The sequence below is a fragment of the Schistocerca serialis genome, chromosome 4 (assembly GCF_023864345.2).
Source record: "Schistocerca serialis cubense isolate TAMUIC-IGC-003099 chromosome 4, iqSchSeri2.2, whole genome shotgun sequence".
NCBI lineage: Eukaryota > Metazoa > Arthropoda > Insecta > Orthoptera > Acrididae > Schistocerca > Schistocerca serialis.
In genome coordinates this window covers 222,923,553-222,939,048 of record NC_064641.1, presented here as the reverse complement: position 1 = coordinate 222,939,048, position 15,496 = coordinate 222,923,553, and the positions used below count along the sequence as shown (strand labels likewise).

The following is a 15,496-nucleotide window of genomic DNA, read 5'->3' as shown; positions in this document are numbered from 1 at the left end:
TGCTTACTGTATTCATCTCTTGGTCTCCCTCTACGACTTTTACCCTCCATGTTCCCCTCCAATACTAAATTGGTTATCCCTTGATGCCTCATAACATGTCCTACCAACCGATCCTTTCTTCTAGTCAAGTTGTGCCAAAAATTTCTCATCTCCCCAATTCTATTCAATACGTCTCCATTAGTTATGTGATCTACCCATCTAAGCTTCAGCATTCTTCTGTAGCTCCACATTTCGAAAGCTTCTATTGTCTTTTTGTCCAAACTATTTACCATCCTTGTTTCACTTCCATATACAGCTACACTCCATACAAATACTTTCAGAAATGACTTCCTGACACTTAAATCTATACTCAATGTTAACAAATTTCTCTTCTTCAGAAACACTTTCCTTGCCACTGCCAGTCTACATTTTATATCCTCTCTACTTTGACCATCATCAGTTATTTTGCTCCCCAAATAGCAAATCTCCTTTACTACATTAAGTGTCTCAGTTCCTAAGCTAATTCCCTCAGCATCACACGACTTAGAGTACATTCCATTATCCTCGTTTTGTTTTTGTTGATGTTCACCTTATATCCTCTTTTTGAGACACTGTCCACTCTGTTCAACTGCTCTTTCAGGTCATTTGCTGTCTCTGACAGAATTACAATGTAATCGGCGAACCTCAAAGTTTTTTATTTCATCTCCATGGATTTTAATTCCTACTCCAAATTTCTCTTTTCTTTCCTTTACTGCTTGCCCAATATACAGATGAATAACATGAGGCATGGGCAACAAACCTGTCTCACTCCCTTCCCAACCACTGCTTCCCTTTCATCCCCCTCGACTCTTAACTGCCATCTGGTTTCTGTACAAATTGTAAATAGCCTTTCGCTCCCTATATTTTACCCCTGCCACCTTCAGAATTTGAAAGAGTATTCCAGTCAACATTGTCAAAAGCTTTCTCTAAGTCTACTAATGCTAGAAATGTAGGTTCGCTTTTCCTTAATCTATTTTCTAAGATAAGTTGTAGGGTCAGTATTGCCTCACATGTTCCAACATTTCTACGGAATCCAAACTGATCTTCCCCGAGGTTGGCTTCTACCAGTTTTTCCATTCGTCTGTAGGGAATTCACATTAGTATTTTGCAGCTGTGACTTATTAAACTGATAGTTCAGTATTTTTCACATCTGTCAACACCTGCTTTCTTTGGGATTAGAATTATTATATTCTTCTTGAAGTCTGAGGATATTTCGCCTGTCTCATACGTCTTGCTCACCAGATGGTAGAGTTTTGTTGGGGCTCGCTCTCCCAAGGCTGTCAGTAGTTCTAATGGAATGTTGTCTACTCCCGGGGCCTTGTTTTGACTTAGGTCTTTCAGTGCTCTGTCAAACTCTTCACGCAGAATCATATCTCCTATTTCATCTTCATCTACGTACTCTTCCATTTCCATAAAATTGTCCTGAAGTACATCGCCCTTGTATAGTCCCTGTATATACTCCTTCCACCTTTCCCTTCTTTGCTTAGAACTGGGTTTCCATCTGAGCTCTTGATACAAGGGGTTATGAGCGTTAACATCTCTCAAAAGTAGGAAACGATTGGGGAGTTGATCAGTGCAGCCAATGTGTCCAGTGGTACTGCACCATCTGGAGGAAGATATACACTCCTGGAAATTGAAATAAGAACACCGTGAATTCATTGTCCCAGAAAGGTGAAACTTTATTGACACATTCCTGGGGTCAGATACATCACATGATCACACTGACAGAATCACAGGCACATAGACACAGGCAACAGAGCATGCACAATGTCGGCACTAGTACAGTGTATATCCACCTTTCGCAGCAATGCAGGCTGCTATTCTCCCATGGAGACGATCGTAGAGATGCTGGATGTAGTCCTGTGGAACGGCTTGCCATGCCATTTCCACCTGGCGCCTCAGTTGGACCAGCGTTCGTGCTGGACGTGCAGACCGCGTGAGACGACACTTCATCCAGTCCCAAACATGCTCAATGGGGGACAGATCTGGAGATCTTGCTGGCCAGGGTAGTTGACTTACACCTTCTAGAGCACGTTGGGTGGCACGGGATACACGCGGACGTGCATTGTCCTGTTGGAACAGCAAGTTCCCTTGCCGGTCTAGGAATGGTAGAACGATGGGTTCGATGACGGTTTGGATGTACCGTGCACTATTCAGTGTCCCCTCGACGATCACCAGTGGTGTACGGCCAGTGTAGGAGATCGCTCCCCACACCATGATGCCGGGTGTTGGCATACGACCATCATTGGCACCAAGGCAGAAGCGACTCTCATCGCTGAAGACGACACGTCTCCATTCGTCCCTCCATTCACGCCTGTCGCGACACCACTGGAGGCGAGCTGCACGATGTTGGGGCGTGAGCGGAAGACGGCCTAACGGTGTGTGGGACCGTAGCCCAGCTTCATGGAGACGGTTGCGAATGGTCCTTGCCGGTACCCCAGGAGCAACAGTGTCCCTAATTTGCTGGGAAGTGGCGGTTCGGTCCCCTACGGCACTGCGTAGGATCCTACGATCTTGGCGTGCCTCCGTGCGTCGCTGCGGTCCGGTCCCAGGTCGACGGGCACGTGCACCTTCCGCCGACCACTGGTGACAACATCGATGTACTGTGGAGACCTCACGCCCCACGTGTTGAGCAATTCGGCGGTACGTCCACCCGGCCTCCCGCATGCCCACTATACGCCCTCGCTCAAAGTCCGTCAACTGCACATACAGTTCACATCCACGCTGTCGCGGCATGCTACCAGTGTTAAAGACTGCGATGGAGCTCCGTATGCCACGGCAAACTGGCTGACACTGACGGCGGCGGTGCACAAATGCTGCGCAGCTAGCGCCATTCGACGGCCAACACCGCGGTTCCTGGTGTGTCCGCTGTGCCGTGCGTGTGATCATTGCTTGTACAGCCCTCTCGCAGTGTCCGGAGCAAGTATGGTGGGTCTGACACACCGGTGTCAATGTGTTCTTTTTTCCATTTCCAGGAGTGTATGTTGCAGACAGTTATTTCCTACATCATCCTTATCCTGACAGCCACAGCTTCAAGAGGGGTTTGAAGGGGCACAGGTTCACTGCATACTGAGTTTAGGACATAGACACAAACTCCGCCTGACACACTTTTATAGTCACTACAGTTCTTGTAATATCCCCTATAGCTGTGGAGCGTAGAGGTCCACATTTCCAGGAACCACGTTGCCATAGCTCAGCCAGGTGGTGGGAAAAAAACGCCACAATTCCACTAAAGACTGGCATTATCGTGAGGCTGGGAAGGCACAAAGCGCGCAAGGAGGCAGTTTACAACTCAGGGTCACCTGCTGTCACTGATTGAGTATTTGTAGCCATTTCTATGGTGGATGAGGCATCAGTGAGATTCAGGTCCGTAGGGGATGCTGAGATCTCCACTGCATCCTCAGATGCAGAATTGATATGGAGTGGTGGTGTTGGGGTCACAAGAGGGTCTTGTTTCTTAGCAGACTACTACTTAGTTTGCTTGATCTCTCGCTTCTCTTTAGGGGCTCGCTAGGAAGATTTCTCCGAAGCAGCTTCATGCACGGAGGAAGACCGAGAAGCTGGCGAGTGTCTGCCATGGCATTAGTGGAGGCCCTGGGAGAGAGCCCCCAAGGGACCCCTTCCACATGAGAGGACCCAGAGGAGGCTGTTGCTTCTCTGGCAGGGGGGAAGGGACCAATCCTGCGTTTGGGGGGCCTTGCTCCTGAAGTAGGTGCTTTGGGAGCAACGGAGGACGATTTGCCCCCTACCACCAAGGGGCTGGATGTATTCTGGCAACCCGGAGGGCCCACTGTTCGTGGCACAGAGTGAGGAACCACTGGCACTTGAGACGGTGATGGTGATGTAGCTGCAGCATATACTGATGTCAACTGAATGGGGTGTAATCTTTCAAATATGCATTTAGCCTCTGTGTAAGTCAACCAGTCCAAGGTCTTGTACTCCACGATTTTCCACTTCTTTTGGAGTACTGGGCGGTCTGGCGAGCAGGAGGAGTGGTGCTCTCCACAGTTGATGCAAGTGGGAGGTGGCGCACATGGAGTATTTGGGTGCAGTGGACATCTGTAGTCTCGACATGTGGCGCTGGAAGTGCAGCTGGAAGACATGTGCCCGAACTTCCAGCACTTAAAGCACCGCATATGGGGAGGGACATACAGTTTAATGTCACAGCAGTAAACCATCACCTTAACCTTTTCAGGCTATGCATCAGCCTCAAAGGCCAACAAGATGAAGGCACTGGTAGAAACCCTGTTGTCTTTGTGTCCCCTGTAAACGCGCCGGATGAAATGTACACTCCGCCATTCTAAATTGGCGTGGAGCGCATCATCAGACTGCAAGAGGAGACTGCAATGGAAAACAATCCCCTGGACCATGTTAAGGCTTTTATGAGGAGTGACGGAAACAGGAATGTCACCCAGCTTGTCACAGGCGAGTAACGCTCGGGATTGGGCTGGGGATGCTGTCTGAATCAAGACTGCACTGTTTCACATCTTGGACAGTGCTGTCACTTCTCCAGACTTATTCTCAAGGTGTTCAACGAAAAACTGAGGCTTCGTAGGTAGAATGGAGTCTCCATCAGTTCTGACACAGACCAAAAACTGAGGTGAATATGGCTCTCTCCATTCTGAAGCCCTACTTTCCTCCCATGGTGTAGCGAGGGAGGGAAACGATTTAGGGTCATACCTGTCGGCATTGTATTCGATCTTGCCCTTCTTAGAGACTGCTGGTGCCATATGGCTACCACCAAATTTGTACATAACGGCCCCACCACAATGGACTGGCTACCGTGCTGGATATTGGGTGCAGAGAAATCAAATATTGTCATGGGGGTGAAATAGGACAGGAGACAAAGGAAGATGACATACCCTGGAAAGCGTCCTCACCCAAACAGCTGAATCGCAGGTGGAGATGCAAAGCCATGACAAGAGATTCAAGAGATCAAATCTAAGGGTACTACTATTGTTCATAAAACTCGTTGTTATATTGAAAATAAGTCGAGAATAGACAATGTCGAAACAAAGCTATTATATCAGTAGGAAACATATCAGCTATGTAAGAAAGAGCTTCGTCAACAGGGACCATGGTGAACAGGGATACTACATTGAAACTGACAAGAATGTCACTTGGACTAACTGTGATCTCCCTCAGTTTTTCGATAAAATGCATGGAATTTTTAATATGAGTGTCAGTTTTACCTATATACGGTTGCAACAAAGAAGCAAAATATCTAGCCAGCTCTTGAGTAGGAGCCCCAATGGCACTTACTATCGGTCTCATGGGACATTGGGCTTACCCTCCTAGATTGTGAGATCACAGTTAGTCCAAGTGACATTCTTGTCAGTTTCGATGTAGTATCCCTGTTCACCATGGTCCCTGTTGACGAAGCTCTTTCTTACATAGCTGATATGTTTCCTACTGATATAGTAGCTTTGTTTTGGCAGTGATGGAACTTAGCGCAGAAGTGTGTTCTAATAGGCAGAAGAAGTAGTCTGAGCATTTACAAAAACCGGAAACATTGATTACAGACAATTCCCATACAGTTATCAACTTGTCCGGGAAAGAACTATCCAAGGAGGAAGTCTCTGTTCTTTCAAAAGGAGGAAATTTTGCTATCACTCCATCACAGATTCCCACTGAAGATACTGTTGCCAATATAGAAGCAGGGATTCGTCTGTTATCACCGCATTCTGCCGATGAAATCAGGATGGAAACAGCCAGGATATTACGTAAAGCCAAGCCACCCAGCAGTAATTTATCCCTAGGAGAAAGGAAGGCATTACGGGAGATTAACGCGGACAGGAATATTATTGTACTTACTGCTGATCAGGGTAATGTTACTGTCGTGCTGAAGAGTGAGGATTATCATAGAAAGATCAGTGACCTCTTGGATCCTACCACCTTTAAAAAACTGAAAAAGGACCCTACAACGAAAGTGTTAACTGCTACCCAGCGATTAATAAAAAGCTCATCCATTCCTACATAACATAAAAGATACCTTTGCAAAACTGAAGCTTACCCTCCTAGACTGTATGGGTTACCTAAGATACACAAGCCCAATGTCCCATTGATACCAATAGTACGTGCCATTGGGGCTCCTACTCAAGAGCTGGCTAGATATCTTGCTTCTTTGTTGCAACCGTATATAGGTAAAACTGACACTCATATTAAAAATTCCATGCATTTTATCGAAAAACTGAGGGAGATCACAGTTAGTCCAAGTGACATTCTTGTCAGTTTCGATGTAGTATCCCTGTTCAACATGGACCCTGTTGACGAAGTTCTTTCTTACATAGCTGATATGTTCCCTACTGATATAATAGCTTTGTTTCGACATTGTCTATCCTCGACTTATTTTCAATATAACAACGAGTTTTATGAACAAATTGATGGGGTGGCCATGGGTAGCCCTCTAAGCCCTGCTATTGCTAATCTATTTATGGAATTTTTCGAACAACAGGTGCTGCAGTCAGCCAAAAAAAAGCCCTTTGAAATGGTATTAATACGTGGATGACACCTTTGTGATATGGAATCATGCTGAACAGGAACTGAGTGATTTTTTGGTGCACATAAACAGTTTCAATCCAAGGATACAATTCACCATGGAGAAAGAGAGTAATGGACAACTAAATTCTTTGGATGTATTGGTTATTAAACCAGCAGATGGGACTTTAGGGCATAAGGTATATAGGAAAGACACACACACACACACACACACACCGATTGTTACCTACATAAGAATTCGAATCATCATCCTAGGCAGAAGAGAGGAGTCATAGTGGACAGAGCTAATAACATCTGTGAGACAATTTACTTGCAGGGTGAATTAAGCCATTTGCGAACAGCTTTCAAGAGAAATGGGTACACTGACAAGGAAATAGATCGAGCACTCCACCCTAGAAGAAAAGTGTCCAAAAATACACGACAACAACAACCGTCGGCTGGAAAAGTTTTTCTTCCATTTATTCATAACATCACGGACCGTATTGGTAAAGTTTTGGCCAAGTCTCAAGTGGAGACAATCTTTCGACCTACCAAGAATATTAGTGAAAGTTTAAGATCAGTGAAAGACGCACGACACCCCTTAGCTACCCCAGGTGTGTATAAAATTCCATGTAGCTGTGGCATGGTTTATATAGGAACAACTAAAAGGAGTGTTAATACCCACCTAATGGAACGCAAAAGGAACTGTAGATTGGGACAGATTGAGAAATCAGCTGTAGCGGAACACGTTTTCAAAGACGGTGATCACGAAATAAAATTTATTGACACAAACGTGATAGCTAGGACCTCACATTATTACACTCGCATGTATAGAGAAGCTATAGAGATCTACAAGTATGGAAATAATTTTAATAGAAAAGAAGAAGGATTAAAACTAGACAAGATATGGCATTCAACTTTGTACCAACGAAGTGACAATCGATTACCTGTAATCGAGAGAGATGGCACTAGCCAGAGATAGTTTTAAAGTCGAAACCACGTGACGAGTGGTGGCGCCATTTAAGCGCTCTATATAAGTGGGACCACCAGCGCCTAGCAGGCGGTCGCCGACTCACCTCAGAAGATGTTGCCTGCAGCCAGCAACAAAACGTCAGGAAGGAGAAGTAGTTTTATATATGGACCACGGCAATTCAGCACAGAAGTTTTAATTAATGAAGACGACGGCCGTGAAAGCTTACATGTTATTAACTCATGCACCACGTAAGGTGTCCTTCCCCATATGGCCCACACTTCTGTAGAATTTTGAAAGTGGCAGGTCAAACCAAAGAATGGGACCTGAACTCATGGGGCCAAAAAGTGCGAGACTCTGTTTAGTCGCCTCTTACAACAGGCAGGAACACCTTGGGCCTATTCTAACCCATGGACCCACAGGGGGATCAACAGTCTAGTGTCGGCATTGATGGGCCCAGGCAAGATGTAAACTCTGTGTTGTGCAGTTATCAAGAGTACACGAGTGGGCCTTCTGCTCCAAAAACCCATACTGATGATGTTTCGTTGAATGGTTCGCAAGCTGACACTTACTGATGGCCCAGCATTCAAATGTGCAGCAATTTACGGAAGAGGTACATTAACATAACACTGAATGATTCTCGTCAGTCGTCGCTGGTCCTGTTCTTGCAGGATCTTTTATCGGACACAGCAATGTCGGAGATTTGATGTTTTACTGGATTCCTGATATTGACGGCACACTCATGAAATAGTCATACAGGAAAATTCCCACTTCACTGCTACCTCAGAGAAGCTGTGTCCCATTGCTCATGCACTCACTGTAACACCACAGTCAAAGACCGCAGTGCCATATTCTTCCTGTTTACATATCTCTGTATTTGAATACACATGCCTATACCAGTTTCTTTGGTGCTTCAGTGTAATAGCCAGATGAAGAGCACATAGGCATGGCCAGGAAATGAGACTTGTGCCCATGGGAAGTGTGTTGGGATCCATGCTGTTCATGTCATATACTGATGACCTGGCAAACCACATTAATAGTAAACTCAGACACTTTGCAGGCAAAGCAGTTGTCTGTAATGAAGTAGTCTGAAAAGCAGCAGACATATTCAGTCAGATCTTGGTATGGTTTCAAAGCAGTGCACAGAGTGAAACTCTCTTTAAATTTTCAGAAATGTAAAATTCTGTACTTCAAACAAGAAACAAATGTAGTGTCTTATGATACTAGGGATCAGAATCATCTTCGAAACATGAGTAGGATCCTGGGAAAATGCAATCATCTACAAAGGACAATGCTTACAAAACACTCTTATGACCCACTCGAGAATACTGCTGAAGTGCGTAGGGCCCATACCAGATAGCTACTACCTAGGGACATTGAATAAGTACAAAAAAGGGCAGCACATATAGTCATAGATTTGTTTGGCCCATGGGGGAGCATCAGAGATATGTTTACAAGCTTGAACTAGCAGGTGCTTGAAGATACACCCCAACTATCCTGCAAAAGCCTAGTTGAGAAGTTTCAAGAACCAGCATGAAGTGAGGAATCTAGGAATATACTACAACCCCCTATCTATCACTCCTGCAGTGACCACGAAGACAAAGACAGACCAATCACAGTGCATACACAGGCATTTAAGCATTAATTCATCCTATTATCCATTCATTTTCTTTTATATAGTCACAGCTACTTTGAAAGCAGTGCTCTTAAGTAATTAGCCTATATAAATAGGTGAACTATCTTGGGTTACAAGAGGCATGAGAATATCAGGTAAAACTAAGAGAACACTTGACGTAACATTTAGGATAACTGATAGTGAAAAAACATATTTGAAACTGCACGGAAAAATTCTAACCACAGTCACCAGAGCATAAAAATGTGCGTATTTCCAAGAAAAAATAAGATTATCCAGCAACTACGTAAGAGTTAGTTGTACAGTAAATACGAGAGAGGAAAAATGAATCAGGAATGTGACAAAATTTATTTAAGGGGTATAATGAACTGTGCCTCTCCCATGAACCATGGACCTTGCCGTTGGTGGGGAGGCTTGCATGCCTCAGGGATACAGATGGCCGTAACATAGGTGCTACCACAACGGAGGGGTATCTGTTAAGAGGCCAGACAAACGTGTGGTTCCTGAAGAGGAGCAGCAGCCTTTTCAGTAGATGCAGGGGCAATAGTCTGGATGATTGACTGATCTGGCCTTGCAACACTAACCAAAACGGCCTTGCTGTGCTGGTACTGCGAACAGCTGAAAGCAAGGGGAAACTACAGCCGTAATTTTTCCCGAGGGCATGCAGCTTTACTGTATGGTTAAATGATGATGGCGTCCTCTTGGGTAAAATACTCCGGAGGTAAAATAGTCCCCCATTCGGATCTCCGGGCGGGGACTACTCAAGAGGACGTCGTTATCAGGAGAAAGAAAACTGGCGTTCTACGGATCGGAGCGTGGAATGTCAGATCCCTTAATCGGGCAGGTAGGTTAAAAAATTTAAAAAGAGAAATGGATAGGTTGAAGTTAGATATAGTGGGAATTAGTGAAGTTCGGTAGCAGGAGGAACAAGACTTTTGGTCAGGTGAATAAAGGGTTATAAATACCAAATCAAATATGGGTAATGCAGGAGTAGGTTTAATAATGAATAAAAAAATAGGAGTGGGGGTAAGCTACTACAAACAGCATAGTGAATGCATTATTGTGGCCAAGATAGACACGAAGCCCATGCCTACTACAGTATTACAAGTTTATATGCCAACTAGCTCTGCAGATGATGAAGAAATTGATGAAATGTATGATGAGATAAAAGAAATTATTCTGGTAGTGAAGGGAGACGAAAATTTAATAGTCATGGGTGACTGGAATTCGAGTGTAGGAAAAGGGAGAGAAGGAAACATAGTAGGTGAATATGGATTGGGGGACAGAAATGAAAAAGGAAGCCGTCTGGTAGAATTTTGCACAGAGCATAACTTAGTCATAGCTACACTTCGTTCAACAATCATAAAAGAAGGTTGTATACATGGAAGAATCCTGGAGATACTAGAATGCATCAGATAGATTATATAATGATAAGACAGAGATTTAGGAACCAGGTTTTAAATTGTAAGACATTTCCAGGGGCAGATGTGGAATCTGACCACAATGTATTGGTAATGAACTGTACATTAAAACTGAAGAAACTGCAAAAAGGTGGGAATTTAAGGAGATGGGATCTCGATAAACTGACTAAACCAGAGGTTGTAGAGAGTTTCAGGGAGAGCATAAGGGGGAGCGTAAGAAAACAATTGACAGGAATGGGGGAAAGAAATACTGTAGAAGAACAATGGCTAGCACTGAGGGATGAAGTAGTGAAGGCAGCAGAGGATCAAGTAGGTAAAAAGACAAGGGCTAGTAGAAATCCTTGGGTAACAGAAGAAATATTGAATTTAATTGATGAAAGGAGAAAATACAAAAATGCAGTAAGTGAAGCAGGCAAAAAGGAATACAAACGTCTCAAAAATGAGATCGACAGGAAGTGCAAAATGGCTAAGCAGGGATGGCTAGAGGACAAATGTAAGGATGTAGAGGCTTACCTCACTAGGGGTAAGATAGATACTGCCTATAGGAAAATTAAAGAGACCTTCAGAGAAAAGAGAACCACTTGTATGAATATCAAGAGCTCAGTTGGAAACCCAGTTCTAAGCAAAGAAAGGAAAGCAGAAAGGTGGAAGGAGTATATAGAGGGTCTATACAAGGGCGATGTACTTGAGGACAATATTATGGAAATGGAAGAGGATGTAGATGAAGATGAAATGGGAGATACGATACTGCATGAAGAGTTTGACAGAGCACTGAAAGAAACAAGGCCCTGGGTGTAGACAACATTCCATTGGAACTACTGACGGCCTTGGGAGAGCTAGTCCTGACAAAACTCTACCATATGGTGAGCAAGACGTATGAGACAGGCGAAATATCCTCAGACTTCAAGAAGAATATAATAATTCCAATCCCAAAGAAAGCAGATGTTGACAGATGTGAAAATTACCGAACAATCAGTTTAATAAGTCACAGCTGCAAAATACTAAGGCGAATTCTTTACAGACGAATGGAAAAAACTGGTAGAAGCCAACCTTGGCGAAGATCAGTTTGGATTCCGCAGAAATGTATGAACACGTGAGGCAATACTGACCCTACGACTTATCTTAGAAACTAGATTAACAAAAGGCAAACCTACATTTCTAGAATTTGTGGACTTAGAGAAAGCTTTTGACAATGTTGACTGGAATACTCTCTTTCAAATTGTAAAGGTGGCAGGGGTAAAATACAGGGAGCGGAAGGCTATTTACAATTTGTACAGAAACCAGATGGCAGTTATAAGAGTCGAGGGGCATAAAAGGGAAGCAGCGGTTGGGAAGGGAGTGAGACAGGATTGTAGCCTGTCCCCGATGTTATTCAATCTGTATATTGAGCAAGCAGTAAAGGAAACAAAAGAAAAGTTCGGAGTAGGTATTAAAATCCATGGAGAAGAAATAAAAACTTTGAGGTTTGCCGATGACATTGTAATTCTGTCAGAGACTGCAAAGGACTTGGAAGAGCAGTTGAACGGAATGGACAGTGTCTTGAAAGGAGGATATAAGATGAACATCACAAAAGCAAAAGAGGGTAATGGAATGTAGTCGAATGAAGTTGGGTGATGCTGAGGGAATTAGATTAGGAAATGAGACACTTAAAGTAGTAAAGGAGTTTTGATATTTGGGGAGCAAAATAACTGATGATGGTCGAAATAGAGAGGATATAAAATGTAGACTGGCAATGGCAAGGAAAGTGTTTCTGAAGAAGAGAAATTTGTTAACATCGAGAATAGATTTAAGTGTCAGGAAGTCGTTTCTGAAAGTATTTCTATGGAGTGTAGCCATGTATGGAAGTGAAACATGGGTGATAAATAGTTTGGACAAGAAGAGAATAGACGCTTTCGAAATGTGGTGCTACAGAAGAATGCTGAAGCTTAGATGGGTAGATCACATAACTAATGAGGAGGTATTAAACAGAATTGGGGAGAAGAGGAGTTTGTGGCACAACTTGACAAGAAGAAGGGACTGGTTGGTAGGACATGTTCCGAGGGATCAAGGGATCACAAATTTAGCATTGGATGGCAGCATGGTGGGTAAAAATCGTAGAGGGAGACCAAGAGATGAATACACTAAGCAGATTCAGAAGGATGTAGGTTGCAGTAAGTACTGGGAGATGAAGAAGCTTGCACAGGATAGGGTAGCATGGAGAGCTGCATCAAACCAGTCTCAGGACTGAAAACAACAACAACAACACCAACAACTACAACAACAATGAACTGTGCGAAGATAGCTGCCTCCCCAACTACAGAAACATTAAAAAAAATTCTTATGTCAGTAGCATATAATTTAAATTTGTACTTTTCCCCTTAGTAGATAACCAATAGTTTTTAAGATACACCATATAAAACAAGTTTGATAAAATTCAATCACATTCTTTGTCTCCATTAGTAGGTTTCAACGTTATCAAAATTCTTAAAAACAAAATTTCTATTGGTTACAAACAAAATAGTAGAAAAACAATTAAATGTTGTTCAGTTGAGCTTTGCAATATATCCTATTTCTTACACAATTAATCATTTCATAAAGGTATCTTCTCAGATAACTTATTTATGCTATTGTCAAGTCTATTCACAAAAGAAGGGATGAAATAATAAGAATAATACACTCATTCATTAATTCCAACATTTTCAAAAAATTTTGAAGTCACGAATAATAGATTTTATAAACACTTATGACATAAATATATTTTCAGTTGCAAGCAAATTTGGACATAAAAAAATCACTGTCGATGGAACAGTCTATATTTACCTTGACAGATAGTACACTAGAAGTCGACAATCAGGAATTATCATCATTGGAAATATTTTGTGATTTAGTCATGGCAATAGTGCGCAGCATGATATCATCACAAAAAAGTTAATCTAATAAACAAAGTAATAGACCACACAACACGTTCATAGTTCTCAACTTCACTGCATGACACAAAGCAGCAGGTATCAATTCCAAGACAATTATACACCAATAGGCATTCAGAATTTGAAGAAATGAGATATTGTGTACCACACTGTTCTCTTTTAGGTCCTTTGTTGTTTTTGATAAATATAAATGGGCTTAAACTTCCATTATTGTCAGAAAATCAAATTTTGCTCTTTTTGCGGATGATTAAAGTATAGGAAAAAGTAGTACCAATCCTGATGCACAAAAGACATCCAATGACATTAAAATATAAGCAAATCCTTTGAGGCATATGGATTATCACTGAATTATGACAGGACTCTGTATACACAACTCTTACGTTTCTCACAAAACTCCACAAAATATTATAGTCTCCCCCCGCCCCCCCCCCCCCTCTCTCTCTCTCTCTCTCTCTCTCTCTCTCTCTCTGTATGTGTGTGTGTGTGTGTGTGTGTGTGTGTGTGTGTGTGTGTGTCAAAGACAATAATTACACTGAAGTCACTGCCATTTAAGATGGTCTACTGGACATCGTCCTCAACAGGGGATGTGATCACCACAGACAGCGATGCCTGGTCTGTAACGCCCTTCCATGTTGGCCACAAGGTTGGTAAGGTGGTAAGGAGGTCTTAGTGCAGGGCATTCCATACCTCCACTAGCATTGTTGACAACTGCTGGATGGTCATTGGTGCATGTGGAAGTGCTGCAATATGGATCCCCAATGAATTCCACACATGCTCAATGGGATTTAAGTCTGGGGAATGGACAGACCTACTCCATTTGCCAAATATTCTCTCGTTCCAAGAGTTCGTCCAATTGCGCTGTTCAATGCAGTTGCACGTTGCCATTCACAAAACTTAAGTAATGGTCAATGCAACTCTGAAAAGATGGACATGTGGAAGGAATACAGTGTCACATTAATGTGTTGAGTGTACCGTGTTCAGAGATATGGATGGCAATATGCCCATGTAATATTATGCCTTCCTGCACCATAATACCTAGAGCATCAAAAAATCACGTTCGATAATGCTCCTGGGTGTATTAGGTGTTCCCATCTCTCACCACATGAGGGTACAAACAGCTTAGTCAAACATGATTGTTTTGGTGATCCAACTGTTATGATTTGGGGAGGCATAATGTTGCATGGACACCCTGATCTCCAAATCTTTGAAAAAGTACACTCACAGGTCAACATTATTGTGACTACTTTTTCCCCATTTGCATCTTTTTAGGGTTGCATCAACCCTGACTTCACCTTTATTGATGACAATGCATGGTTGCAATGGGAGGATATTTGACAAATGGACTGGCGTGACCTTTAGATATCATGTTTGTTAGAGTTTAATCAATTATGTTTGCTAACTAGATTCTCTGTAGCACCAGTGGGGAAGGACACTATGGTGGGTGGTGGATCGTGAATGGGATGAGGTCAGGAGGCTGACGGTGCACAACCCAAGGACGTGGATAACAGCAACGCAAAGGGTAGAGGCCTGCCTGATGCCTGGAAGCATTATTGATACAATATCACAACATCAAATAATTATTGTCTATAAAATGCAACATACAATGAAACAATGTTCAGGAAGTCAGTTCTGGCATGCCTGCAGTGGTGTCCACTGAGATGTATGTCTCTGCACGTGACTCACACCAAGCTGACAACATAAGGCCAATGAACTTGCCATACTAGTGTGTGGTCACACCCAAACTGAGTGAGGCTGTGCATAGCTTTCAGAAGAAGATGACCTGGACTCCCATGAACCCATCAAAGGTTGCACACAGGAAAAGAAGCCACCAGCTCTACTCGGAGCATGTGAATTCATGCAGAGAGGTGCTGTGGCCTCCTGACAGGAGAGAGATCAGCAGCATCAAAGTCTACCTACAGGAACAGAAGCAGGCAATGGCAGATTACACATTCCTGCAATGAGAGATGATCTGCTCCCAGGCACTGCTAGTTAGGCTGCAGCTGCCCTTCAGTCTCGACAGTGGTGCGACACTGCACTTATGACCCTCCAGCTAGTGCTTGCTGTTCCATAC

At 43.2% G+C, this 15,496-nt stretch overlaps 1 protein-coding gene across 2 annotated transcripts in view; it reads right to left on the bottom strand.

Annotated features, from left to right (window-relative positions):
- Positions 1-15,496, bottom strand: part of LOC126473333 (post-GPI attachment to proteins factor 3) — a 115,667-nt gene that overhangs the window by 56,299 nt on the left and 43,872 nt on the right. The window lies entirely within an intron of this gene.